At 35.4% G+C, this 12,343-nt stretch overlaps 1 protein-coding gene across 1 annotated transcript in view; it reads left to right on the forward strand.

Moving 5' to 3' along the window:
• Window positions 1-3,545: 3,545 nt before the first annotated feature.
• LOC145664435 (uncharacterized) overlaps window positions 3,546-12,343 on the forward strand; it is an 89,358-nt gene continuing 80,560 nt past the window's right edge. Inside the window, exon 1 of the mRNA XM_081731121.1 lies at window positions 3,546-3,776. The gene's annotated coding sequence lies outside the window, so the exon portion shown is untranslated. The remainder of the gene's footprint in view (window positions 3,777-12,343) is intronic.

Genomic DNA, 12,343 nt, shown 5'->3' on the forward strand with positions numbered 1-12,343 from the left:
CCTGAACAAAAATAACAAAACACGTGGCCTGTCATAGTCTATTTTTTGAATCATTCACCGCCGTTTCCAATAGGATTAACTACAACAGGGACCTTCGGTTTAATACCACTCACTTCTAGCTACCCCAATGGACATCAAAGAAAGCGGCAATCAATTGATTTCCATAAATGCTCAGCTGCTAGATGTTCTCTAGGACGAGTGGAATTGTAAAAAAAAAGAAAAAAAAGTGGGGAAAATAAAGATTTTCGTTTGTTGTTTTGGTTTCATTCATAGGCAAAATTGTTAACAGGAGAGGGTGGAAAACAATGGTAAAGATTTGTAGCGTGTGACTATCTCACAGCAATCTCTGACGTTTGATCAATTAAAGCAGTTCAGAAGATTTGCTTGAGTTAGAGATGTTTAGGATGTCTAAATAAGAACTCATTTTGCATTGCAAAATGTCGGAAAATGTTTTACAAAAGTGGTTAAAGCAAAAAAAAAAAAAAATACAATTGTGTGAATTTCGGTGAGAAAAATGTGCAAACAAAGAAACCAAAAAACAACGGTGAAAAATCTTAACAAGATATTAATTCGGGTAAAGACTCAAAGAACGTTTTAGAAAAGTAGGGTCTAGGTATAACGAAAAAAAGACAGGAGTGGTGTTCATTTTGTCGAAGAAAAGTGCAAAAACATGAATCGAGAAACAATGAAAAAATATCTAAAAAAGCCAACACTTCAGAGAAAGATGTATGTATTATTATTATATATTATTACTAAAACTAAACCTTCGTTCTCAACAAACGTATATATATAGCCTATTTTGATTTGAAATGTCACTCGTTTCACATACTACCGAAAACACCCATAGCATAAGTCTCTAAGATTGCTAACTCTTGGAAATGATGTAAAACTTGAACAAATTCTGATGATAGTAATGATGGATAATGTTGTGCTAATAATTATTGAGCATGCGCGTTACAATCAAATTTAGCTTGTGTGCATGATAGTGAATCTAAAATGCATAATAGTGATTTTTCTGTTTCCCGGACGGACACACACAGTGACATGGTAAATCATAAAGTAGTTATAGGGGAAGGTAGTCGAATTCTGCGCGGTGGATAATTCTGCGCATACGTGTTACTTCAACTTGGAGATTCTTTACGACACATTGGTTGCTGCTGCCATGAAGCTACCGTTACTAGTAACTAACATTAAAGGAGGGAAGCCATTATGTCAAATGTTTAGGCTGTAAGTGGCAGTTGAATTATTTCTTCTCTGTTGATGTTAAATTCTCTTCAAAAAAAATTAAGAGGCATGTTCTATATTTTATATATTTCTAGATCGTTACTTTTATGTTCCATTTATATTGTACAGTGAACATTATAATCACGGCAATTCGTAGTTCTAATCAACTTTTAATATGTAGTAGTTTTGTGATTTTTGTTAAATGGCGGAGTGGGGTTATTCTGCGCAAAATCGATGGGATATTCTGCGCACTGCGTAGAATTGCACCTCAAGAAGTTTTATGTTAATAACAAACGTACGTAATAGATCTGCAAAATATCGTCACTCTCTGATTAAAGATGCCGGAAAGAATAGAAAGAGCAACTACGAGAGGTAGTTATGCAGAGGAACAACTAAGAGAAGCTATCAGTGCTGTTAAAAGTGAGTGTGCGATTCGAGAAGTTGGAAGATTGTACGGAATAGCAGAATCTACTATTCGTCTACGGATGAAAACTGGAAATGTGGAACATGCTACCCTTGGGAGTGTTCTCGCGAGAACAAAACACGAATTGATGGAGCGTTGCAAATTTATTTTTTGGTATTACACCTATAGACCATTGGCGTTTGGCATACGAATTTGCTGAAGCAAGTCGAATTGCCCATAATTTTGATGGAACTACCAAACTTGCTGGTAGGGACTGGTTGAGACTACTTCTTTAAAGAAATTTAAGAATAAGCCTAAGGAAACCTGAGGGAGTAAGTTTGAATAGGATAAATTGATTCAATGAGAAAGCGGTGACACTATTCTTCAATAACTTTGAAACAATAATGAAAAAGCACCATTTTCTTCTAAGTAGAATTTTCAACGTGGACGAAAGGGGTATTTCGAACGTACAAAAACTTGAGAGAATTTTAGCACCTAAAGGTCAGAAACAGGTAGGAACTGCTATGTTGTGCTGCCGTGGAAAGACAGTCACTGTTGTGTTTGCTTGGAGTGCATTTGGAATCTTTGTTCCTTCCATGTTTATATTCCCACGGCGTCGCATGTACGATCTCGCCAGTATTTTCGATGAAGCATACGTCAAAGCATACGACAAAGCCATAGCTGGATTTAGGGCTGTGGGAATAATACCATTAAAACCTGACAAATTTTCAGAATCAGACTTTCACAATGTGATTATGGAATCACCTCTGGAGATGATGAGGACAGGTTGGTACAAAACGTCGAGGAAACTAGTTGTGATTGTGGAATTCATACTTCAACAGAACATAGTTTTAGTGCCACGTCTCAGAATGACATTGTTCTCCTTTATCATCGCACGCTTATGTTTTCAATACACTCAAAAATATGTAATATTTTTGTTCAGTTATAAAACAAGTAGAGCATAAAGTATATAGTAAAACTTGTAGCCCATCTTATCGTTCTTTTTCTGAACCCATTCCATCTATATATCTAAGTATGTTATATGCTATGAAAATGTTTCCTTGCTTTAAACACATATATTTGCTTCGCGCAGAATTACCCCATATTATGCGCAGAATTACCCACCTAGTTGGGTAATTTAATTCTGCGCAAATGTATAGTTCAGGTTTTTGTCTATTATCGAGTAGCGGTGTGAGCTTTTACTCAAACTACGTCTTTATCTTGTCTACTACACAGCAAACAATGGCTGTGCAAAGTTACTTCGTGATACTTACAAAAACAGCGGAGAAATAACGATTTTTCCTTAAGTGCGCAGAATTCGACCACTTTCCCCTAGTAACCATAACTCCTTGAAAATATTGACAGCGGGTTAATGTAATATCAGTATTAATAATATATGTTTTGCATTTCTACTAGGGGTTTCACGATTATTTATTTTATTTATTTATTTATTTGCCATTTTAGGCACAACTGGGATTAGGCCAAACAAGGATCCTTGTTTTCGTCTAAAATGGTGGACACAAATCTTATCATTTATCTGTCATGAATTTTGTGTTGCGTTTGCACAAACCAAACAGTACGAGGACTATTGTCATTTCTTAACTATGTGGGAGGTAATTCTGTACATGTCTTTGCAACATTCTGCCCCACCGGAATGTGCCCAATGGTAGTTGCGGGAATGATCCGTAACGGTTTGGGTCAACGCAACGCAAAATTGACGATTTAGTTTGCGATTATCTACATAATGACTATCATGATTCTTTTCTCTTTTGCGTTGCGTTGCTGCACGTAGAATTTTGCAAAGAATGTTACGGAATGACTTCCTTGGTGTCCCGAAATATCTTCAGTTGATTTGCTTGTTGTCTACTGGTGAAAAACTAATGCAATGTGATTTAAAGCTGTAACATTATGTATTTATTGTTCTGGTACTACTGCATTGCATAGGTGTTCTCTAGGATGGTAGTGGAATTGTAAATTATGTTGAAAAATCGGAAGACAAGACTAATTTATATATTTAACCCGTTCTGCTTCTTAATATTACTGCATATTTTAAATCTAAAACGGGAAGTAACACTTTAAGTGAAGTTTGAAAAGTAAAAAAAATATATCTTGCAGTGAATTTGTGTTCAGCCTATACATCTTGCAGTCCGTGAGTATCAAAACATTTGTCTGAGTTCGTGCAATAAATACTTATATTAATTTCTTTAGTTACATATTATACCTAAGTTAATTAATAATTTGACTTGTTTGTGCGTTGAAGAAGCTACATGCATGTAGCAGTAATTGAAATAAAATGAAAACCTTAGTTTAATTATGTATGATATCTTGGAGATGCCGGTTGGTGCAAACAATTAGTGCCTGCTGAAGATTAATTACGATGCTCGATATTATGCTTAATTGCCAATACTGATCAGGATAGATGTTTCGATTAGTTGAGAATCAGAACTAATTAGTTGCTCGTGAATATGCAAAAGAAAAAGTAATCCATGAAGTTAACGCATAGGTGATTAACACTAAGGTTTTTGTTTCCAATATTACGACTTTGCTCTTATACTAAAATTAGCATATGCTTTCGAAATCTGCTATTACCATTAATATTGTGAAAGTAGTACAACAATGATCAAGTGTGTATGATCTGAAATTCGTGTCACAGTAAAAGAATTTGCGTTTATATACGTGTGTATTAGCCATGAAGACCAAAAATTATTTTGAACTGTTCGTAACAAGGTTAGACCAACATTAAGTTTGGTTGACAGACTGTTGTATGATATATACGCCTGTTTCAGATGGAGGATTGAGAATAGGTCAACACAGATTTTTATTGATTAATTGAAGTTTAATGTCCTTTCCCAGCACCGAGGCCATGTCAGATGCTTAAAGTGGGTAGGCTTCTAGAAACTCGTTCGCATCCCAATAGAGTCATAATAAGGAAAGCAATCAACCTGGCTAGGGGTTAAGTTCCAAAGTTGGGCGTCCGTTTCCAGCACGGCGAAAAACCGTGTCGAAAGCGGACGCCCAACTTCGGAATAAATGCCCTGGCTAGTCACCCGCCTTCACTCGCATTCGCTCACTTGGCATTACTATGTGAATTGAGTATTGAGCTTTGATAGAGAAGGAACGAACCGGGCTACTAACTCATCACCCATATGTACGGACCAGCATTCTAGAATTTTCCCTTAAATTGATATCAAAGTAAACATCTCAGCCTGAAAGTAAACTTACTTACCAGACCCATGAAAATTACACATTGTAGTTACTAAAGGACACTAGAGACAAATTCGTAAAAAAAAGTACAGATTTATTGTACGAATCCATACGTAAATTAATGGAATATATACTTTGGGGGGGGGGTAACTTTATAATACTCGCTTATTGGTATCCTGAGGGGGAAACGAGAAATTACACCCTTTTAACAAAATGGGTCCAAACTTCTCTAATTCTAAGGTAACCCAACCATACCCTACCCTACATATCGATGTGCACTTGGAACGTGTATTGTGAAGTTTACCTCAGATCACTTTAGGAGGGCTTGTGCAAAAAACAAACACGTGTGCTATGTGGTCACTAAAAACCAAGAATATCTGAGTTAAGACAAGAGCTGAACAAAGAGGTGCGCGCCGGGATGCATCCGTAGGGAGCAGGCGCGTCAGTGACGGTAGGTATACAAATAAACGAGGATAGCGCAAAACACGACTTATCTTTAGAGGTACCCCTCCAGTTTCAAACCTACAAAAAAGGAGTAAAAACATTAAAAGTTAAGTTAGGTTAAGTTACCCAGTAACTTTATTTTGACTAGAACAGTGATTGGAACTAGTTCTCATAGAAACTGGTTTTCACTTCATTTAATATATGTTAGGTTAGGTTCTAGTCAAAGTAAAAACTTGCCCATTACCCTTTCACTACATCCAACGTACCGATTCGCTGTGCTATACGCATGTTGATTTTCGCTTCTTTTCCATATTTTCTACACTGTGTTCTCAAATTTAGTAATCTGTGGGCCTCAGAAATTCAATAGGTCCTCTTCATTATTGTTATATAATTCAGTAAAAGTCAATGACGAAATATGACATTCAACGCACTGATTATATATCAACACATTAGTTATATATCACATCCATGCTATATAACTGCCATGCTCCTGAAGCATCGATAACTTCCGCGTCTTGCAAACCAACTTGTACAAATAATTTCTCGTATTAAACGTACTTTACTATCAAGCTTATACTCCTAGAGATCACATAAGAACTCGATGTCAACATTTCTTACCTCCTTTCTCGTGCAAATTTTCCAGTTTTTTGCTAACAACAGAGGGGCGCCACTAAAGTTAACCTCAAAATACTGTATATAACATAAAAACTCTTACGTACCTTACATTAAGGATGTTACAGGTAATAGGGCGATATATTTGCATTGCTTGCACATTTGTGTTCCAAAATAACATTAACACATTCACAAGCTTATTTGTGTCCCAAAATATCATAATAACAGATTCACAAATATGTGAATCTTTTAACTCTCGGACAGTTCCATGGTTGTGCATCATGAATTAGCACATTGACTTCACTTCACTTCATTTTGTAGTTAATGCAGTAGTTAATGGCTACCTTACGGGCTAGTCCATGCTTAACAGGTTACATTTTCATTGATGTATTTCTACCTGTTCCTATTATTTAGTATTTGTCTATTAAAATATTAGTACAAATTTATCTTGTAAAGTTTACAAATATATGGATCCGTACAGTAAATCGGCACCTCGAAAAAATTTACTATTTCGTAGAGAAACTTGTAATGTCTCTAATGGCCATAAGCTGAAATATTGCCAAGTAGGATACCATATCAGTTCACTCAGCACATTGTTCTGAGTTGAATAAGGGAATTTAAGTGTTTGGCCATTTTTAATTTCTGATATAGAAATGACACGGAAAACTCATATTTCCGTGTAGTATGATGAGCTTATCTCTTGAGTGGAGTATGAGTTACCATCAATAAAATGATCAAGCTGCCTTTATGAAAATTTGGGTTTTAAGAAGCTTTGGCTAATACGAAATTTTAAAAAAAATCATATTTTGATTATAGGCCTTGTATTATCACCAAAGAAGTATAACTAAGCATCTGAGCCCAATTTTGGTGTCAAAGAGTTCATGTAGAGTAGAAAGAACCTGACAGCACAAAAAAAAAAAAAAAAAAGTTACGAGTTTGTATTTCACATGAAGGTGAAGGTTCTCAAATTTGTAAAGAAGAAAAAAGAATAGTAGTGCTATGGGGAGGGGGTGAATAATAAAAGTATTGATAGTTTAAAAATTGCTGTAGAAATTCTACTAAATTAAGTGAAAATTTGGTTGCATTAACGGAGTGGCTTCACATTTATTAATTTTACAAGTTTAAAAGTTACCTTGTTGGCTACATCAAACCCAACAAAACACTTCTGCCTATATCTAGTGTGTGGTTGGTTGTAACTACACGATCTTGCAGCAGTTTTTTTTTTTTTTTTTTCTCCAATATTTACCATCAATAACTAAATTCAGTTCTAGAAGTGAACATCTCAGGTATTTGTAATTGACCCTGTTATTGTAACTCGTGCAAATGTAGTGTGGAATGTCTCGAGATTGCTTGTTATTGCTCCTATTCAAAAGCGAGGGTCAGAGATTTGGACATTATGGAAGTTAGAGTAGAAATATTTAGAGAGCTTCGAAATGTGGTGCTGGAGGAGAATGGACAGAGAGAGCAACAAACAAATAGGAGAGAAGAGGACACTTCTAGCCACCATCCTTCGTAGCAAGGTCAATTGGATTGGATACATCTTGCGAAGCAATTGTCTTATTCATACCGCCATAAAAGGAAAGATGGAAAATGAGGGATAGGAAGAAGAAGAACACGACTGATTGATGATTTGAACAACAGGAGAAAATATTGGGAGTTAAAAGGGGAAGCTGAAAATCGAGAAACGTGGAAGAAACATTTCCAGGCCAAAAAAAAAAAAGTCTCAGGGGGAAAGCCTAAAGGCAGAATGCTTAATAATAATAAAAAGAATCCACCGTGAATTAAACCTGGGTCTGTTCCATTCAAACTGCGAAATAGCAGCGTAGTACATTGAAAGATAAGAATCAGAAGCACACTAGTTTGGTGCGTGCAAAGGATAATGATTGCTGCGTAGTATCGTAGAAGTTTTTTTTTTTTTTTTTTTAAACGAAACTGATTTTTCTAGAAAATAGTGTTTTTTTTTTTAATTCGACGATTTCTCGTTTTTCTTTTCTTTTTTCTTTCTTTCAAGAACACGGTTGTCCATGGAAGCAATACAAAATTAGTTTCACAAAGGGGGTAATTAGATCTTTCAAACTGTGGAAACATAATTTTAAAATTCGAACAGGAAGTGCTCGAAAAAAAAAATCGTAAACATCGAGTTTTCGGATTACTGACGTTCATTTGGTAATTAATTTGAAAAGAGATACATATTCGGAAACCAAACTATAATCTATGTATTAAAATGCTAGTTTTATATGTTCTTCTCCAATCTTTTCGACAATGAGAGCTCGTAAACCACAAGTGGTAGAAACGTGCCGTTTTCACTGATTGATTCAAAATTTTGAGTAAATTGTCCTGTTCTAATTGCATATTTAAAAAACGCGCCTGTTATTTCTTCATTACATCTTTTAGGGGTACACTGAAAGTGTTGATTTAAAAAAAAAAAAAAAAAAAAAAAGTAAAGCACCATATCCTATGAGTTATACATTCCAACACAACATATTTGTATAGACAAACACCGTGCTCGTGGGTTTTCTCGGGGTTCTCTTGTTTCCTCTCACTTTCTTCATTCCACCATTTCACTCATATCTCATCATCCCCGTCTCCTATAGCCTAACTGGCATAACCGTGTAACGTAAAACTTAAAAATTTCATTTCATTTCATAGTTGTATGGAGGAATGGTATATCTCTCAGGAGTTTGTTTCATGGCTAAATGATGAAAAACGAAGGATAACGATTTCTCCAGGCTAAGATGAATCGCTATTGTTTGGAGTGTTTTGTCCAATGAACACAGTATGTCACTGACATTATAATTAATTGTGTATGAATGTATTTGCTTATTACATACTGCATGCAAGAAAGAAAAGACTGATCATACATGAAATAGAAGCTCCAATTGGAAGTAGGCTCAAATCTTGCAAACTGTGCGAGATATTGAAAAAAAATAATAAAAAAAAATCTCCCCTTTATGGAACTCCCTGCCGATTTTTATCAAGACGTCTTTTCCTTGTATCTGTAAAGGGACATGTACAGATGTGAGGAATGACAAGCAGATTCATGCTCATATGTGAATGATGCGCTGTGTAGAGAGCGCAGGTTCAGCTAGCAAAATATGGTTTTACCAGCTCTACTGGTCTCCACAGCTAGATAGTGGAGCTCTGAAGTTGACCATCTTGCTGGCTTCAATTTATAAGTTGTACTTGGCGTCTTTGATGACCAATTGTTCGGCAGGATTCTTTTTAACAAGTCAAAAAAATATTGATGCCTTAAAAATAGTATAGTTTCCAGAAAAAAGTTTGAACAAAATAGGAAGTGATGGTGGTACTTTTTGCCTGAGTATGAAAGTTCCCATATTATTATTATTATTATTATTATTATTATTATTTTTTTTTTTTTTAAGGTATGACACAGTATGTTTTGACGCAAAGTTTGCATCTATAATCAAATGTTTGTTGAGAAGTTCTTACACTAAATATGTGTATCATCATTAAAAGTATAATAGATTTTCACATGAAATTCAGTATATCGATCAGTTGCATATTGTATCGTAACGTACGTCATAGTTGGCCATCTAAAGTTAGCATGTCCAATAAATACTGCTACGTGTCTCCTTGTAGCGTAATACGTTTTAATTTTTTCCCCACAGAAATTATATGGTTCTGTGTGTATTTCTTAGGTTTCTTCTGATCAGTCCATCGTGCTTTCTATATGCGTGATCCCGAGTTTAGTCTCACTTTGGATTACATATTTGAACACAGGTGCAAGCTTCGCATAATTGATCGTAGAGTATAATCAGTTTTCAGCACCGAAACTACGGTATATGAGACAGATCTTAGAGCTTTAAGTGCAGTCTGAATTCGGATTTGTGTCCGAGGATTATGTGTGTGTGTGTGTGTGTGTGTGTGTGTGTGTGTGTGTGTGTGTGTGTGTGTGTGTGTGTGTGTGTGTGTGTGTGTGTGTGTGTGTGTGTGTGTGTGTGTGTGTGTGTGTGTGTGTGTGTGTGTGTGTGTGTGTGTGTGTGTGTGTGTGTGTGTGTGTGTGTGTGTGTGTGTGTGTGTGTGTGTGTGTGTGTGTGTGTGTGTGTGTGTGTGTGTGTGTGTGTGTGTGTGTGTGCCCCTACCAAGATCGAATCCGGAATCTCGCCTGTTAACTACTTGGCCACGACGAAACATGAAATGCAGAAGGCTAACAACAATAATAGTGGAAACGAAGTTAATATTGAATTTGTTAACTGCAGTTTTTAAAGGCCTAAAGTGAATTCAGATTTGATGAGGATGAATAAGACTTAGACACATCGTATATCTTGAGGTACATCGTGTATTTTTTCACATGGTTGTTGGTTTGTATACCTGTGGATATTTTGAATTGTGAACTTATTAACATATTATATGTACAGTAAATCCAAGCATTTGGACCCCGAAAATAAATTTGTGAAGAGTGCACTCTCACTTGCTTAACGTATTCCAGTAATTCTAGTTTTCAGGCCAGTAGAAATATTGTGTCTACGGTCCACCACTTATCTTGATTTAACTTCACGTTTCCCGAACACTAAGGGCTTCCGACTGTCGTTCATTGTTGCCAACTTTTGTTTCCAAAACTTGACTTTAGTTATATTGAAGCATTTATTCCATACGTTCTGTCAGTCATTACGCTCTAAACTGTTTTCAGCAGTCTTTGTTGCCTTCGTCAGTAGTTACAAGAGAAGTGGTAGTGCAAAGTGTTTGCAGTAGTAGATGGTTCAATAGAAGAATTATTCGAGTACATAGGACTTATCTGAACAAGAGTTTAAATCGTGTCATTTTTTGACTGCAAAGTGCAAAATTAAATTCTCGAAGAAAACAAAAAGAACTAATAAAGACAACAGAGAGGTTGAAACTATTTAGTTCAATTAAAGTGAATTTGGGCCAGTAATTATACAAATTCTAGAGAGGAGTACATTTCAATCGTTTCATATTTTGACTAGGAATTCGTCTTTCGATTTCATCATAGGTAACCTTAATTAAATCATCTGGGTTCATACACTACCTAAAAACCTGGAAATCTCAGGGAAATTGATTTTGGAAGAAATAATCCTGGATAATTCAAGGAAATCGATCATATCTAGTAAAAATCCTGAGTTCAGGGAAATTAAGTTCAATATTTTTGTATATTTTGAATGTATTCAAGTATGAAACAAAAGTATTTACTTATTAATTCCCTTAGTAGACTTCTCAACTTAAATTTTATTTATTTTCTTGTGACTCAATATTTAATTACAATCGTTCATTGGGGAGAAGGGTGGCCATTCTTAAATATATATATATATATTTAACTGTTAGTTTCTTCAACTAGACCTGGAAATTGCAAAATTAATACCTGGAAAATTCAGGGAAATTGAGTTTAATATTTTTGTATGAACCCTGATCATACGTTCAAGTTCAACGATAATAGTTTGAACTTTTCCATCAACATTATGTGTCTGACAACACTGAGTTAAATAAGCACGGCTACAGAAGTTCGAATAAAGTCACCAGCCATTTGTCTTTTATCCAGTTCGGGACCAAAATTAAAGATTATATTTTTACTTACTTTCTTTCATCACCAAATCACTGTGTCGTCATATCTCGAAGTAACTCATCCAGTTTAAGTGACCAGTAAAACCCCCGGAAGAAATCCAAAAGTGATTAAATAACATTAATCCTAAATGTAAATATTCAGTTGTATGATTGCGAAAGGTGGTCGTTTTCGGAAAGTAAGTTTTGGTAAAATATTTGACAGATGAAAAAGTGGAGATACTTCAGATACTACAGGTAATAAAGTCGAGACATTTACAATTGGTGGAACACGTCACTCGCTTGGACTAGATAGTACCCTAGTCTTAAGCTTAGGCGAAAAAGATCTTTGAGCAAACCAGAAAAATGTACGAACATCGGTAATACTCCCGAATAAATTGACGTAGCACAAGATACAATCCAATACAGAAGTTTTATTTTTGCAGCAGTACTGGCTCCTTAAGCAATCGCCAAGTTTAGTTTAGTTTTGTTAAATGAGGAAGTGTCAACCAATAGGGCACTTGTCACTAAAAATTCCAAGTTGAGATTTGAATTGGGTATTATTTTTCATCTGCATTTCGATCGAATAAAATACATAGTTCGAACCAGAAAAATAATTATCCTTATATTTTATCACTTTAAAAATTATAGTTTGCTTTTTTCTTCTTGTTTTTATGTTGCCAGAAATTGTTTCTTCAAGTACATTTTAGACACGCAGCTCCTCAAATGTAAATATTTTGTGTGTGTGTATGTTGGAAGGATCGTTACGATTTCACATTTCCATCTTAAATTGTGTTTGGATAACCGCAAACGCATAGATGGTTATCACACTGATAGAACCTAGTTTTTTAAGTTGGTATGACGTGGTCTGAATCATTGTAGAATGAAAGTGTATAATTTATGATTGGTTTCCAGAGTAATAGGACTGCTGTAGCTCAGTAT

This window comes from Thermobia domestica, chromosome 1, assembly GCF_964235325.1.
Source record: "Thermobia domestica chromosome 1, izTheDome1.hap1.1, whole genome shotgun sequence".
NCBI lineage: Eukaryota > Metazoa > Arthropoda > Insecta > Zygentoma > Lepismatidae > Thermobia > Thermobia domestica.